Here is an 18,003-nt window from a genome sequence, read left to right on the forward strand (position 1 = left end):
CTTTCCTGCTCTCAGGCTGGCGGGCCATTATCGGCCCTGGCTGCCGCACCATTGCCAGGTTTGTGTAACTATATTATTTCTAATTGGCTCCACTTTGATGACTTTCATTTGGATTCTGACTTGATTATTGAGATCTTAAATAAGTGACTGGGGATCAGGTGTCCACTTATTCTCATGGATAACATCACAACCAACCTTTAATTCAAACATGAGTCATGACATCACAGATGGAGTACAGCTTATGACAGAGGTGGGACATCACATTGTGGCAGCCCAAGTAGCTCGCCGTGATCGTATAGTGGTTAATACTCTGTGTTGTGGCCGCAGCAACCTCCGTTCGAATCCGAGTCACGGCATTGCGGTGAGGCAATGTGACGGCAGTTGGGCAGATATTTTAGAATTTCCATTAATACATTGGGAATCTCTGTGGAGGACTGAAACAATTCGATATGTCCTGTTACTGTTATGAACCTTTTGTTTCTTTAATGCTCTTTGCACACTTTTTCATCGGGTGACTGTAATGTATTTCAACCAAATCTAATTAAGAGCGCATTATGTGGTGACATTTGCAGTACATGAAACATTATAACACTGCCATTTAAGTCAATAACCACTAGCTTGATTAAGACATATGTATTGCAGCAACAGTATTTCCCAGTTACAAATGGGAATAAAAACAACATCCGCCAGGGATTGAACCAACGACATTTAACTGATGTTGCCAATGGAGCGCGTTACAGAGAGCGCAAGGTCCCGCCTTTACAGTCACACGCTGATGATAATACAGATGTTTAAATAAACAGGCATATCTGTGGACTTGTGGTCTTTCTACATTGGGACTCATAGTCTAGTCCTAGGCAATTGTAGGCACTGGCGTATCTTTTAGTGGAATGAGAGGCATTCTGTAGTCGCGTGAAAGGACCTTTCAAGTCAATCTGATCTGTATTGTCCTGTGAAAAAAAGCGTTCTTAGACACAGTGAGGAGTTTTTGGGGATAATGGGAAAATCATTTCCAACTAAATGACAGGAATTTCTTAGTCCAATCATGAGGTGTGCTAGGCTTTTTTATACTGTGGCGGAAAGAGAGAGAGTATAACAGTCATTATAAATAAAGGGCCAAGGAAGTGACAGTTTATGGAAGGAACAATTTGCACATAGTTTTAGAATGTGGTCAGGAGGAGGACAATGTGCTTACACATATGAAACATTAGAAGGTAGACATTATGGAAGCACATATATTTCTTTATTTTTATTGTATTTGGGGAGAGGGGGTTAATATAGCACGTCCAATGTGGAAAAGTGCTTTCCATAGCACCTTGCAGGTGGGCGACATCTAGAGCTGTGCAGTAGCCACCCATGCCCCAGACGTCAAAGAGAACAAGAAGTTACACATGTTGGAAGTGAGGGTGAGACATTGAGGAGATATGATCCCCGTATGAAGCCGAGAGAAGGAGGAGGCGTGAACGTGCATCCATGTATGCAGGCGAGAAGGGAAGGAGCATTGGTCATGCATCCCTGCATGAGATTGAGACAGGGAGGAGATATGATCCCCGTATGAAGCCGAGAGAAGGAGGAGGCGTGAACGTGCATCCATGTATGCGGGCGAGACAGGAAGGAGCATTGGTCATGCATCCCTGCATGAGGGTGAGACAGGGAGGAGATATGATCCCCGTATGAAGCCGAGAGAAGGAGGAGGCGTGAACGTGCATCCATGTATGCGGGCGAGACAGGAAGGAGCATTGGTCATGCATCCCTGCATGAGGGTGAGACAGGGAGGAGATATGATCCCCGTATGAAGCCGAGAGAAGGAGGAGGCGTGAACGTGCATCCATGTATGCGGGCGAGACGGGAAGGAGCATTGGTCATGCATCCCTTCCTGAGGGTGAGACAGGGAGGAGATAAAATCCCCGTATGAAGCCAAGAGAATGAGGAGACATGAACGTGCATCCATGTATGCGGGCGAGAAGGGAAGGAGCATTGGTCATGCATCCCTGCATGAGGGTGAGACAGGGAGGAGATAAAATCCCTGTATGAAGCCAAGAAAACGAGGCGGCATGAACATGCATCCTTGTATGCAGGTGTGACATGGAGTCATCATGAACATGCATCCCTTTATAAGGACATAACATGGAGGACGCATGAACATGAATGCCTGAATTTTATGGTGGTGGCCTTCGGGTGATTTGGCATGTGCAATTGGTGAAGAGCACTTCTCCTGCGCAAAAAAATAAATCTACTATTAGCACCCTGGAGGGAGCCTCTGCACTTCTTATAGGGAGAAAACTCTGCAATGGAAGGGGACAGGGTCAATAACAGCTGTAAACTCTCACAAGACCATCACTGCTCTCACACTTTCCTGCTCTCAGGCTGGCGGGCCATTATCGGCCCTGGCTGCCACACCATTGCCAGGTTTGTGTAACTATATTATTTCTAATTGGCTCCACTTTGATGACTTTCATTTAGATTCTGACTGGGGATCAGGTGTCCACTTATTCTCATGGATAACATCACAACCAACCTTTAATTCAAACATGAGTCATGACATCACAGATGGAGTACAGCTTATGACAGAGGTGGAACGTCACATTGTAGCAGCCCAAGTCGCTCGCCGTGATCGTATAGTGGTTAGTACTCTGCGTATTGGCCGCAGCAACCTCGGTTCGAATCCGAGTCACGGCATTGCGGTGAGGCAATGTCACGGCAGTTGGGCAGATATTTTAGAATTTCCATTAATACATTGGCAATCTCTGAGGAGGACTGAAACAATTCGTTATGTCCTGTTACTGTTATGTAACCTTTTGTTTCTTTAATGCTGTTTGCACACTTTTTCATCGGGTGACTGTAATGTATTTCAACCAAATCTAATTAAGAGCGCATTATGTGGTGACATTTGCAGTACGTGAAACATTATAACACTGCCATTTACATCAATAACCACAACTTGATTAAGACATATGTATTGCAGCGACAGTATTTCCCAGTTTCAAATTCGAATAAAAACAACATCCGCGAGGGATTGAACCAACGACATTTAACTGATGTTGCCAATGGAGCGCGTTACAGAGAGCGCGAGGTCCCGCCTTTGCAGTCACACGCTGATGATAATACAGATGTTTAAATAAACAGGCATATCTGTGGACTTGTGGTCTTTCTACATTGGGACTCATAGTCTAGTCCTAGGCTATTGTAGGCACTGGCGTATCTTTTAGTGGAATGAGAGGCATTCTGTATTCGCGTGAAAGGACCTTTCAAGTCAATCTGATCTGTATTGTCCTGTGAAAAAAAGCGTTCTTAGACACAGTGAGGAGTTTTTGGGGATAATGGGAAAATCATTTCCAACTAAATGACAGGAATTTCTTAGTCCAATCATGAGGTGTGCTAGGCTTTTTTATACTGTGGCGGAAAGAGAGAGAGTATAACAGTCATTATAAATAAAGGGCCAAGGAAGTGACAGTTTATGGAAGGAACAATTTGCACATAGTTTTAGAATGTGGTCAGGAGGAGGACAATGTGCTTACACATATGAAACATTAGAAGGTAGACATTATGGAAGCACATATATTTCTTTATTTTTATTGTATTTGGGGAGAGGGGGTTAATATAGCACGTCCAATGTGCAAAAGTGCTTTCCATAGCACCTTGCAGGTGGGCGACATCTAGAGCTGTGCAGTAGCCACCTATGCCCCAGACGTGAAAGAGAACAAGAAGTTACACATGTTGGAAGTGAGGGTGAGACATTGAGGAGATATGATCCCCGTATGAAGCCGAGAGAATGAGGAGGCGTGAACGTGCATCCATGTATGCAGGCGAGAAGGGAAGGAGCATTGGTCATGCATCCCTGCATGAGGGTGAGACAGGGAGGAGATATCATCCCCGTATGAAGCCGAGAGAAGGAGGAGGCGTGAACGTGCATCCATGTATGCGGGCGAGACAGGAAGGAGCATTGGTCATGCATCCCTGCATGAGGGTGAGACAGGGAGGAGATATGATCCCCGTATGAAGCCGTGAGAAGGAGGAGGCGTGAACGTGCATCCATGTATGCAGGCGAGAAGGGAAGGAGCATTGGTCATGCATCCCTGCATGAGGGTGAGACAGGGAGGAGATATGATCCCCGTATGAAGCCGAGAGAAGGAGGAGGCGTGAACGTGCATCCATGTATGCGGGCGAGACAGGAAGGAGCATTGGTCATGCATCCCTGCATGAGGGTGAGACAGGGAGGAGATATGATCCCCGTATGAAGCCGAGAGAAGGAGGAGGCGTGAACGTGCATCCATGTATGCGGGCGAGACGGGAAGGAGCATTGGTCATGCATCCCTTCCTGAGGGTGAGACAGGGAGGAGATAAAATCCCTGTATGAAGCCGAGAGAACGAGGAGACATGAACGTGCATCCATGTATGCGGGCGAGAAGGGAAGGAGCATTGGTCATGCATCCCTGCATGAGGGTGAGACAGGGAGGAGATAAAATCCCTGTATGAAGCCAAGAGAACGAGGCGGCATGAACATGCATCCTTGTATGCAGGTGTGACATGGAGTCATCATGAACATGCATCCCTTTATAAGGACATAACATGGAGGACGCATGAACATGAATGCCTGAATTTTTTGGTGGTGGCCTTCGGGTGATTTGGCACGTGCAATTGGTGAAGAGCACTTCTCCTGTGCAAAAAAATAAATGTACTATTAGCACCCCGGAGGGAGCCTCTGCACTTCTTATAGGGAGAAAACTCTGCAATGGAAGGGGACAGGGTCACTAACAGCTGTAAACTCTCACAAGACCATCACTGCTCTCACACTTTCCTGCTCTCAGGCTGGCGGGCCATTATCGGCCCTGGCTGCCGCACCATTGCCAGGTTTGTGTAACTATATTATTTCTAATTGGCTCCACTTTGATGACTTTCATTTGGATTCTGACTTGATTATTGAGATCTTAAATAAGTGACTGGGGATCAGGTGTCCACTTATTCTCATGGATAACATCACAACCAACCTTTAATTCAAACATGAGCCATGACATCACAGATGGAGTACAGCTTATGATAGAGGTGGAACGTCACATTGTAGCAGCCCAAGTAGCTCGCCGTGATCGTATAGTGGTTAGTACTCTGCGTTGTGGCCGCAGCAACCTCGGTTCGATCATTGCGGTGAGGCAATGTCACAGCAGTTGGGCAGATATTTTAGAATTTCCATTAATACATTGGCAATCTCTGTGGAGGACTGAAACAATTCGATATGTCCTGTTACTGTTATGAACCTTTTGTTTCTTTAATGCTCTTTGCACACTTTTTCATCGGGTGACTGTAATGTATTTCAACCAAATCTAATTAAGAGCGCATTATGTGGTGACATTTGCAGTACATGAAACATTATAACACTGCCATTTACGTCAATAACCACTAGCTTGATTAAGACATATCTATTGCAGCGACAGTATTTCCCAGTTACAAATGGGAATAAAAACAACATCCGCGAGGGATTGAACCAACGACATTTAACTGATGTTGCTAATGGAGGGCGTTACAGAGAGCGCGAGGTCCCGCCTTTACAGTCACACGCTGATGATAATACAGATGTTTAAATAAACAGGCATATCTGTGGACTTGTGGTCTTTCTACATTGGGACTCATAGTCTAGTCCTAGGCTATTGTAGGCACTGGCGTATCTTTTAGTGGAATGAGAGGCATTCTGTAGTCGCGTGAAAGGACCTTTCAAGTCAATCTGATCTGTATTGTCCTGTGAAAAAAAGCGTTCTTAGACACAGTGAGGAGTTTTTGGGGATAATGGGAAAATCATTTCCAACTAAATGACAGGAATTTCTTAGTCCAATCATGAGGTGTGCTAGGCTTTTTTATACTGTGGCGGAAAGAGAGAGAGTATAACAGTCATTATAAATAAAGGGCCAAGGAAGTGACAGTTTATGGAAGAAACAATTTGCACATAGTTTTAGAATGTGGTCAGGAGGAGGACAATGTGCTTACACATATGAAACATTAGAAGGTAGACATTATGGAAGCACATATATTTCTTTATTTTTATTGTATTTGGGGAGAGGGGGTTAATATAGCACGTCCAATGTGGAAAAGTGCTTTCCATAGCACCTTGCAGGTGGGCGACATCTAGAGCTGTGCAGTAGCCACCCATGCCCCAGACGTCAAAGAGAACAAGAAGTTACACATGTTGGAAGTGAGGGTGAGACATTGAGGAGATATGATCCCCGTATGAAGCCGAGAGAAGGAGGAGGCGTGAACGTGCATCCATGTATGCAGGCGAGAAGGGAAGGAGCATTGGTCATGCATCCCTGCATGAGGGTGAGACAGGGAGGAGATATGATCCCCGTATGAAGCCGAGAGAAGGAGGAGGCGTGAACGTGCATCCATGTATGCGGGCGAGACAGGAAGGAGCATTGGTCATGCATCCCTGCATGAGGGTGAGACAGGGAGGAGATATGATCCCTGTATGAAGCCGAGAGAAGGAGGAGGCATGAACGTGCATCCATGTATGCAGGCGAGAAGGGAAGGAGCATTGGTCATGCATCCCTGCATAAGGGTGAGACAGGGAGGAGATATGATCCCCGTATGAAGCCGAGAGAAGGAGGAGGCGTGAACGTGCATCCATGTATGCGGGCGAGACAGGAAGGAGCATTGGTCATGCATCCCTGCATGAGGGTGGGACAGGGAGGAGATATGATCCCCGTATGAAGCCGAGAGAAGGAGGAGGCATGAACGTGCATCCATGTATGCGAGCGAGAAGGGAAGGAGCATTGGTCATGCATCCCTGCATGAGGGTGAGACAGGGAGGAGATATGATCCCTGTATGAAGCCGAGAGAAGGAGGAGGCGTGAACGTGCATCCATGTATGCGGGCGAGACAGGAAGGAGCATTGGTCATGCATCCCTGCATGAGGGTGAGACAGGGAGGAGATATGATCCCCGTATGAAGCCGAGAGAAGGAGGAGGCGTGAACGTGCATCCATGTATGCAGGCGAGACGGGAAGGAGCATTGGTCATGCATCCCTTCCTGAGGGTGTGACAGGGAGGAGATAAAATCCCCGTATGAAGCCGAGAGAACGAGGAGACATGAACGTGCATCCATGTATGCGGGCGAGAAGGGAAGGAGCATTGGTCATGCATCCCTGCATGAGGGTGAGACAGGGAGGAGATAAATTCCCTGTATGAAGCCAAGAGAACGAGGCGGCATGAACATGCATCCTTGTATGCAGGTGTGACATGGAGTCATCATGAACATGCATCCCTTTATAAGGACATAACATGGAGGACGCATGCACATGAATGCCTGAATTTTATGGTGGTGGCCTTCGGGTGATTTGGCACGTGCAATTGGTGAAGAGCACTTCTCCTGCGCAAAAAAATAAATGTACTATTAGCACCCCGGAGGGAGCCTCTGTACTTCCTATAGGGAGAAAACTCTGCAATGGAAGGGGACAGGGTCAATAACAGCTGTAAACTCTCACAAGACCATCACTGCTCTCACACTTTCCTGCTCTCAGGCTGGCGGGCCATTATCGGCCCTGGCTGCCACACCATTGCCAGGTTTGTGTAACTATATTATTTCTAATTGGCTCCACTTTGATGACTTTCATTTGGATTCTGACTTGATTATTGAGATCTTAAATAAGTGACTGGGGATCAGGTGTCCACTTATTCTCATGGATAACATCACAACCAACCTTTAATTCAAACATGAGTCATGACATCACAGATGGAGTACAGCTTATGGCAGAGGTGGAACGTCACATCGTAGTAGCCCACTCGCGTGATCGTATAGTGGTTAGTACTCTGCGTTGTGGCCGCAGCAACCTCGGTTCGAATCCGAGTCACGGCATTGCGGTGAGGCAATGTCACGGCAGTTGGGCAGATATTTTAGAATTTCCATTAATACATTGGCAATCTCTTTGGAGGACTGAAACAATTTGATATGTCCTGTTACTGTTATGAACCTTTTGTTTCTTTAATGCTCTTTGCACACTTTTTCATCGGGTGACTGTAATGTATTTCAACCAAATCTAATTAAGAGCGCATTATGTGGTGACATTTGCATTACATGAAACATTATAACACTGCCATTTACGTCAATAACCACTAGCTTGATTAAGACAAATGTATTGCAGCGACAGTATTTCCCAGTTACAAATGGGAATAAAAACAACATCCGCGAGGGATTGAACCAACGACATTTAACTGATGTTGCCAATGGAGCGCGTTACAGAGAGCGCGAGGTCCCGCCTTTACAGTCACACGCTGATGATAATACAGATGTTTAAATAAACAGGCATATCTGTGGACTTGTGGTCTTTCTACATTGGGACTCATAGTCTAGTCCTAGGCTATTGTAGGCACTGGCGTATCTTTTAGTGGAATGAGAGGCATTCTGTAGTCGCGTGAAAGGACCTTTCAAGTCAATCTGATCTGTATTGTCCTGTGAAAAAAAGCGTTCTTAGACACAGTGAGGAGTTTTTGGGGATAATGGGAAAATCATTTCCAACTAAATGACAGGAATTTCTTAGTCCAATCATGAGGTGTGCTAGGATTTTTTATACTGTGGCGGAAAGAGAGAGAGTATAACAGTCATTATAAATAAAGGGCCAAGGAAGTGACAGTTTATGGAAGGAACAATTTGCACATAGTTTTAGAATGTGGTCAGGAGGAGGACAATGTGCATACACATATGAAACATTAGAAGGTAGACATTATGGAAGCACATATATTTCTTTATTTTTATTGTATTTGGGGAGAGGGGGTTAATATAGCACGTCCAATGTGGAAAAGTGCTTTCCATAGCACCTTGCAGGTGGGCGACATCTAGAGCTGTGCAGTAGCCACCCATGCCCCAGACGTCAAAGAGAACAAGAAGTTACACATGTTGGAAGTGAGGGTGAGACATTGAGGAGATATGATCCCCGTATGAAGCCGAGAGAAGGAGGAGGTGTGAACGTGCATCCATGTATGCAGGCGAGAAGGGAAGGAGCATTGGTCATGCATCCCTGCATGAGGGTGAGACAGGGAGGAGATATGATCCCCGTATGAAGCCGAGAGAAGGAGGAGGCGTGAACGTGCATCCATGTATGCGGGCGAGACAGGAAGGAGCATTGGTCATGCATCCCTGCATGAGGGTGAGACAGGGAGGAGATATGATCCCCGTATGAAGCCGAGAGAAGGAGGAGGCGTGAACGTGCATCCATGTATGCGGGCGAGACAGGAAGGAGCATTGGTCATGCATCCCTGCATGAGGGTGAGACAGGGAGGAGATATGATCCCCGTATGAAGCCGAGAGAAGGAGGAGGCGTGAACGTGCATCCATGTATGCAGGCGAGAAGGGAAGGAGCATTGGTCATGCATCCCTGCATGAGGGTGAGACAGGGAGGAGATATGATCCCTGTATGAAGCCGAGAGAAGGAGGAGGCGTGAACATGCATCCATGTATGCGGGCGAGACAGGAAGGAGCATTGGTCATGCATCCCTGCATGAGGGTGAGACAGGGAGGAGATATGATCCCCGTATGAAGCCGAGAGAAGGAGGAGGCGTGAACGTGCATCCATGTATGCAGGCGAGACGGGAAGGAGCATTGGTCATGCATCCCTTCCTGAGGGTGAGACAGGGAGGAGATAAAATCCCCGTATGAAGCCGAGAGAACGAGGAGACATGAACGTGCATCCATGTATGCGGGCGAGAAGGGAAGGAGCATTGGTCATGCATCCCTGCATGAGGGTGAGACAGGGAGGAGATAAAATCCCTGTATGAAGCCAAGAGAACGAGGCGGCATGAACATGCATCCTTGTATGCAGGTGTGACATGGAGTCATCATGAACATGCATCCCTTTATAAGGACATAACATGGAGGACGCATGAACATGAATACCTGAATTTTATGGTGGTGGCCTTCGGGTGATTTGGCACGTGCAATTGGTGAAGAGCACTTCTCCTGCGCAAAAAAATAAATGTACTATTAGCACCCCGGAGGGAGCCTCTGCACTTCTTATAGGGAGAAAACTCTGCAATGGAAGGGGACAGGGTCAATAACAGCTGTAAACTCTCACAAGACCATCACTGCTCTCACACTTTCCTGCTCTCAGGCTGGCGGGCCATTATCGGCCCTGGCTGACGCACCATTGCCAGGTTTGGGTAACTATATTATTTCTAATTGGCTCCACTTTGATGACTTTCATTTGGATTCTGACTTGATTATTGAGATCTTTAATAAGTGACTGGGGATCAGGTGTCCACTTATTCTCATGGATAACATCACAACCAACCTTTAATTCAAACATGAGTCATGACATCACAGATGGAGTACAGCTTATGATAGAGGTGGAACGTCACATTGTAGCAGCCCAAGTAGCTCGCCGTGATCGTATAGTGGTTAGTACTCTGCGTTGTGGCCGCAGCAACCTCGGTTCGAATCCGAGTCACGGCATTGCAGTGAGGCAATGTCACGGCAGTTGGGCAGATATTTTAGAATTTCCATTAATACATTGGCAATCTCTGTGGAGGACTGAAACAATTCGATATGTCCTGTTACTGTTATGAACCTTTTGTTTCTTTAATGCTCTTTGCACACTTTTTCATCGGGTGACTGTAATGTATTTCAACCAAATCTAATTAAGAGCGCATTATGTGGTGACATTTGCAGTACATGAAACATTATAACACTGCCATTTACGTCAATAACCACTAGCTTGATTAAGACATATGTATTGCAGCGACAGTATTTCCCAGTTACAAATGGGAATAAAAACAACATCCGCGAGGGATTGAACCAACGACATTTAACTGATGTTGCCAATGGAGCGCGTTACAGAGAGCGCGAGGTCCCGCCTTTGCAGTCACACGCTGATGATAATACAGATGTTTAAATAAACAGGCATATCTGTGGACTTGTGGTCTTTCTACATTGGGACTCATAGTCTAGTCCTAGGCTATTATAGGCACTGGCGTATCTTTTAGTGGAATGAGAGACATTCTGTAGTCGCGTGAAAGGACCTTTCAAGTCAATCTGATCTGTATTGTCCTGTGAAAAAAAGCGTTCTTAGACACAGTGAGGAGTTTTTGGGGATAATGGGAAAATCATTTCCAACTAAATGACAGGAATTTCTTAGTCCAATCATGAGGTGTGCTAGGCTTTTTTATACTGTGGCGGAAAGAGAGACAGTATAACAGTCATTATAAATAAAGGGCCAAGGAAGTGACAGTTTATGGAAGGAACAATTTGCACATAGTTTTAGAATGTGGTCAGGAGGAGGACAATGTGCTTACACATATGAAACATTAGAAGGTAGACATTATGGAAGCACATATATTTCTTTATTTTTATTGTATTTGGGGAGAGGGGGTTAATATAGCACGTCCAATGTGGAAAAGTGCTTTCCATAGCACCTTGCAGGTGGGCGACATCTAGAGCTGTGCAGTAGCCACCCATGCCCCAGACGTCAAAGAGAACAAGAAGTTACACATGTTGGAAGTGAGGGTGAGACATTGAGGAGATATGATCCCCGTATGAAGCCGAGAGAAGGAGGAGGCGTGAACGTGCATCCATGTATGCAGGCGAGAAGGGAAGGAGCATTGGTCATGCATCCCTGCATGAGGGTGAGACAGGGAGGAGATATCATCCCCGTATGAAGCCGAGAGAAGGAGGAGGCGTGAACGTGCATCCATGTATGCGGGCGAGACAGGAAGGAGCATTGGTCATGCATCCCTGCATGAGGGTGAGACAGGGAGGAGATATGATCCCCGTATGAAGCCGTGAGAAGGAGGAGGCGTGAAGGTGCATCCATGTATGCAGGCGAGAAGGGAAGGAGCATTGGTCATGCATCCCTGCATGAGGGTGAGACAGGGAGGAGATATGATCCCCGTATGAAGCCGAGAGAAGGAGGAGGCGTGAACGTGCATCCATGTATGCGGGCGAGACAGGAAGGAGCATTGGTCATGCATCCCTGCATGAGGGTGAGACAGGGAGGAGATATGATCCCCGTATGAAGCCGAGAGAAGGAGGAGGCGTGAACGGGCATCCATGTATGCGAGCGAGACGGGAAGGAGCATTGGTCATGCATCCCTTCCTGAGGGTGAGACAGGGAGGAGATAAAATCCCTGTATGAAGCCGAGAGAATGAGGAGACATGAACGTGCATCCATGTATGCGGGCGAGAAGGGAAGGAGCATTGGTCATGCATCCCTGCATGAGGGTGAGACAGGGAGGAGATAAAATCCCTGTATGAAGCCAAGAGAACGAGGCGGCATGAACATGCATCCTTGTATGCAGGTGTGACATGGAGTCATCATGAACATGCATCCCTTTATAAGGACATAACATGGAGGACGCATGAACATGAATGCCTGAATTTTTTGGTGGTGGCCTTCGGGTGATTTGGCACGTGCAATTGGTGAAGAGCACTTCTCCTGCGCAAAAAAATAAATGTACTATTAGCACCCCGGAGGGAGCCTCTGCACTTCTTATAGGGAGAAAACTCTGCAATGGAAGGGGACAGGGTCAATAACAGCTGTAAACTCTCACAAGACCATCACTGCTCTCACACTTTCCTGCTCTCAGGCTGGCGGGCCATTATCGGCCTTGGCTGCCGCACCATTGCCAGGTTTGTGTAACTATATTATTTCTAATTGGCTCCACTTTGATGACTTTCATTTGGATTCTGACTTGATTATTGAGATCTTAAATAAGTGACTGGGGATCAGGTGTCCACTTATTCTCATGGATAACATCACAACCAACCTTTAATTCAAACATGAGCCATGACATCACAGATGGAGTACAGCTTATGATAGAGGTGGAACGTCACATTGTAGCAGCCCAAGTAGCTCGCTGTGATCGTATAGTGGTTAGTACTCTGCGTTGTGGCCGCAGCAACCTCGGTTCGATTCCGAGTCACGGCATTGCGGTGAGGCAATGTCACCGCAGTTGGGCAGATATTTTAGAATTTCCATTAATACATTGGCAATCTCTGTGGAGGACTGAAACAATTCGATATGTCCTGTTACTGTTATGAACCTTTTGTTTCTTTAATGCTCTTTGCACACTTTTTCATCGGGTGACTGTAATGTATTTCAACCAAATCTAATTAAGAGCGCATTATGTGGTGACATTTGCAGTACATGAAACATTATAACACTGCCATTTACGTCAATAACCACTAGCTTGATTAAGACATATGTATTGCAGCGACAGTATTTCCCAGTTACAAATGGGAATAAAAACAACATCCGCGAGGGATTGAACCAACGACATTTAACTGATGTTGCCAATGGAGCGCGTTACAGAGAGCGCGAGGTCCCGCCTTTACAGTCACACGCTGATGATAATACAGATGTTTAAATAAACAGGCATATCTGTGGACTTGTGGTCTTTCTACATTGGGACTCATAGTCTAGTCCTAGGCTATTGTAGGCACTGGCGTATCTTTTAGTGGAATGAGAGGCATTCTGTAGTCGCGTGAAAGGACCTTTCAAGTCAATCTGATCTGAATTGTCCTGTGAAAAAAAGCGTTCTTAGACACAGTGAGGAGTTTTTGGGGATAATGGGAAAATCATTTCCAACTAAATGACAGGAATTTCTTAGTCCAATCATGAGGTGTGCTAGACTTTGTTATACTGTGGCGGAAAGAGAGACAGTATAACAGTCATTATAAATAAAGGGCCAAGGAAGTGACAGTTTATGGAAGGAACAATTTGCACAAAGTTTTAGAATGTGGTCAGGAGGAGGACAATGTGCTTACACATATGAAACATTAGAAGGTAGACATTATGGAAGCACATATATTTCTTTATTTTTATTGTATTTGGGGAGAGGGGGTTAATATAGCACGTCCAATGTGGAAAAGTGCTTTCCATAGCACCTTGCAGGTGGGCGACATCTAGAGCTGTGCAGTAGCCACCCATGCCCCAGACGTCAAAGAGAACAAGAAGTTACACATGTTGGAAGTGAGGGTGAGACATTGAGGAGATATGATCCCCGTATGAAGCCGAGAGAAGGAGGAGGCGTGAACGTGCATCCATGTATGCAGGCGAGAAGGGAAGGAGCATTGGTCATGCATCCCTGCATGAGGGTGAGACAGGGAGGAGATATGATCCCCGTATGAAGCCGAGAGAAGGAGGAGGCGTGAACGTGCATCCATGTATGCGGGCGAGACAGGAAGGAGCATTGGTCATGCATCCCTGCATGAGGGTGAGACAGGGAGGAGATATGATCCCCGTATGAAGCCGAGAGAAGGAGGAGGCGTGAACGTGCATCCATGTATGCAGGCGAGAAGGGAAGGAGCATTGGTCATGCATCCCTGCATAAGGGTGAGACAGGGAGGAGATATGATCCCCGTATGAAGCCGAGAGAAGGAGGAGGCGTGAACGTGCATCCATGTATGCGGGCGAGACAGGAAGGAGCATTGGTCATGCATCCCTGCATGAGGGTGGGACAGGGAGGAGATATGATCCCCGTATGAAGCCGAGAGAAGGAGGAGGCGTGAACGTGCATCCATGTATGCGGGCGAGAAGGGAAGGAGCATTGGTCATGCATCCCTGCATGAGGGTGAGACAGGGAGGAGATATGATCCCTGTATGAAGCCGAGAGAAGGAGGAGGCGTGAACGTGCATCCATGTATGCGGGCGAGACAGGAAGGAGCATTGGTCATGCATCCCTGCATGAGGGTGAGACAGGGAGGAGATATGATCCCCGTATGAAGCCGAGAGAAGGAGGAGGCGTGAACGTGCATCCATGTATGCAGGCGAGACGGGAAGGAGCATTGGTCATGCATCCCTTCCTGAGGGTGAGACAGGGAGGAGATAAAATCCCCGTATGAAGCCGAGAGAACGAGGAGACATGAACGTGCATCCATGTATGCGGGCGAGAAGGGAAGGAGCATTGGTCATGCATCCCTGCATGAGGGTGAGACAGGGAGGAGATAAATTCCCTGTATGAAGCCAAGAGAACGAGGCGGCATGAACATGCATCCTTGTATGCAGGTGTGACATGGAGTCATCATGAACATGCATCCCTTTATAAGGACATAACATGGAGGACGCATGCACATGAATGCCTGAATTTTATGGTGGTGGCCTTCGGGTGATTTGGCACGTGCAATTGGTGAAGAGCACTTCTCCTGCGCAAAAAAATAAATGTACTATTAGCACCCCTGAGGGAGCCTCTGTACTTCCTATACGGAGAAAACTCTGCAATGGAAGGGGACAGGGTCAATAACAGCTGTAAACTCTCACAAGACCATCACTGCTCTCACACTTTCCTGCTCTCAGGCTGGCGGGCCATTATCGGCCCTGGCTGCCACACCATTGCCAGGTTTGTGTAACTATATTATTTCTAATTGGCTCCACTTTGATGACTTTCATTTGGATTCTGACTTGATTATTGAGATCTTAAATAAGTGACTGGGGATCAGGTGTCCACTTATTCTCATGGATAACATCACAACCAACCTTTAATTCAAACATGAGTCATGACATCACAGATGGAGTACAGCTTATGACAGAGGTGGAACGTCACATCGTAGTAGCCCAAGTAGCTTGCCGTGATTGTATAGTGGTTAGTACTCTGCGTTGTGGCCGCAGCAACCTCGGTTCGAATCCGAGTCACGGCATTCCGGTGAGGCAATGTCACGGCAGTTGGGCAGATATTTTAGAATTTCCATTAATACATTGGCAATCTCTGTGGAGGACTGAAACAATTCGATATGTCCTGTTACTGTTATGAACCTTTTGTTTCTTTAATGCTCTTTGCACACTTTTTCATCGGGTGACTGTAATGTATTTCAACCAAATCTAATTAAGAGCGCATTATGTGGTGACATTTGCATTACATGAAACATTATAACACTGCCATTTACGTCAATAACCACTAGCTTGATTAAGACATATGTATTGCAGCGACAGTATTTCCCAGTTACAAATGGGAATAAAAACAACATCCGCGAGGGATTGAACCAACGACATTTAACTGATGTTGCCAATGGAGCGCGTTACAGAGAGCGCGAGGTCCCGCCTTTACAGTCACACGCTGATGATAATACAGATGTTTAAATAAACAGGCATATCTGTGGACTTGTGGTCTTTCTACATTGGGACTCATAGTATAGTCCTAGGCTATTGTAGGCACAGGCGTATCTTTTAGTGGAATGAGAGGCATTCTGTAGTCGCGTGAAAGGACCTTTCAAGTCAATCTGATCTGTATTGTCCTGTGAAAAAAAGCGTTCTTAGACACAGTGAGGAGTTTTTGGGGATAATGGGAAAATCATTTCCAACTAAATGACAGGAATTTCTTAGTCCAATCATGAGGTGTGCTAGGCTTTTTTATACTGTGGCGGAAAGAGAGAGAGTATAACAGTCATTATAAATAAAGGGCCAAGGAAGTGACAGTTTATGGAAGGAACAATTTGCACATAGTTTTAGAATGTGGTCAGGAGGAGGACAATGTGCTTACACATATGAAACATTAGAAGGTAGACATTATGGAAGCACATATATTTCTTTATTTTTATTGTATTTGGGGAGAGGGGGTTAATATAGCATGTCCAATGTGCAAAAGTGCTTTCCATAGCACCTTGCAGGTGGGCGACATCTAGAGCTGTGCAGTAGCCACCTATGCCCCAGACGTGAAAGAGAACAAGAAGTTACACATGTTGGAAGTGAGGGTGAGACATTGAGGAGATATGATCCCCGTATGAAGCCGAGAGAAGGAGGAGGCGTGAACGTGCATCCATGTATGCAGGCGAGAAGGGAAGGAGCATTGGTCATGCATCCCTGCATGAGGGTGAGACAGGGAGGAGATATCATCCCCGTATGAAGCCGAGAGAAGGAGGAGGCGTGAACGTGCATCCATGTATGCGGGCGAGACAGGAAGGAGCATTGGTCATGCATCCCTGCATGAGGGTGAGACAGGGAGGAGATATGATCCCCGTATGAAGCCGTGAGAAGGAGGAGGTGTGAAGGTGCATCCATGTATGCAGGCGAGAAGGGAAGGAGCATTGGTCATGCATCCCTGCATGAGGGTGAGACAGGGAGGAGATATGATCCCCGTATGAAGCCGAGAGAAGGAGGAGGCGTGAACGTGCATCCATGTATGCGGGCGAGACAGGAAGGAGCATTGGTCATGCATCCCTGCATGAGGGTGAGACAGGGAGGAGATATGATCCCCGTATGAAGCCGAGAGAAGGAGGAGGCGTGAACGTGCATCCATGTATGCGGGCGAGACGGGAAGGAGCATTGGTCATGCATCCCTTCCTGAGGGTGAGACAGGGAGGAGATAAAATCCCTGTATGAAGCCGAGAGAACGAGGAGACATGAACGTGCATCCATGTATGCGGGCGAGAAGGGAAGGAGCATTGGTCATGCATCCCTGCATGAGGGTGAGACAGGGAGGAGATAAAATCCCTGTATGAAGCCAAGAGAACGAGGCGGCATGAACATGCATCCTTGTATGCAGGTGTGACATGGGGTCATCATGAACATGCATCCCTTTATAAGGACATAACATGGAGGACGCATGAACATGAATGCCTGAATTTTTTGGTGGTGGCCTTCGGGTGATTTGGCACGTGCAATTGGTGAAGAGCACTTCTCCTGCGCAAAAAATAAATGTACTATTAGCACCCTTGAGGGAGCCTCTGCACTTCTTATAGGGAGAAAACTCTGCAATGGAAGGGGACAGGGTCAATAACAGCTGTAAACTCTCACAAGACCATCACTGCTCTCACACTTTCCTGCTCTCAGGCTGGCGGGCCATTATCGGCCCTGGCTGCCGCACCATTGCCAGGTTTGTGTAACTATATTATTTCTAATTGGCTCCACTTTGATGACTTTCATTTGGATTCTGACTTGATTATTGAGATCTTAAATAAGTGACTGGGGATCAGGTGTCCACATATTCTCATGGATAACATCACAACCAACCTTTAATTCAAACATGAGTCATGACATCACAGATGGAGTACAGCTTATGATAAAGGTGGAACGTCACATTGTAGTAGCCCAAGTAGCTC

General features: G+C 46.6%; 3 non-coding genes across 3 annotated transcripts; all 3 read left to right on the plus strand.

Moving 5' to 3' along the window:
• Positions 1 to 10,356: 10,356 nt before the first annotated feature.
• On the plus strand, positions 10,357 to 10,428 carry TRNAH-GUG (transfer RNA histidin (anticodon GUG)). Its single transcript has one exon. It is a non-coding gene; the product is annotated as a tRNA-His (tRNA).
• Positions 10,429 to 12,826: 2,398 nt separating this feature from the next.
• TRNAH-GUG (transfer RNA histidin (anticodon GUG)) lies at positions 12,827 to 12,898 on the plus strand. The gene has a single exon. It is a non-coding gene; the product is annotated as a tRNA-His (tRNA).
• A 2,636-nt stretch (positions 12,899 to 15,534) lies between these two features.
• Positions 15,535 to 15,606, plus strand: TRNAH-GUG (transfer RNA histidin (anticodon GUG)). Its single transcript has one exon. It is a non-coding gene; the product is annotated as a tRNA-His (tRNA).
• The last annotated feature ends 2,397 nt before the right edge of the window (positions 15,607 to 18,003 follow it).

Source organism: Ambystoma mexicanum, assembly GCF_040938575.1.
Source record: "Ambystoma mexicanum isolate Mex_15411 chromosome 12 unlocalized genomic scaffold, UKY_AmexF1_1 Mex_chr12_unloc.1, whole genome shotgun sequence".
In the NCBI taxonomy this organism is placed as follows: domain Eukaryota; kingdom Metazoa; phylum Chordata; class Amphibia; order Caudata; family Ambystomatidae; genus Ambystoma; species Ambystoma mexicanum.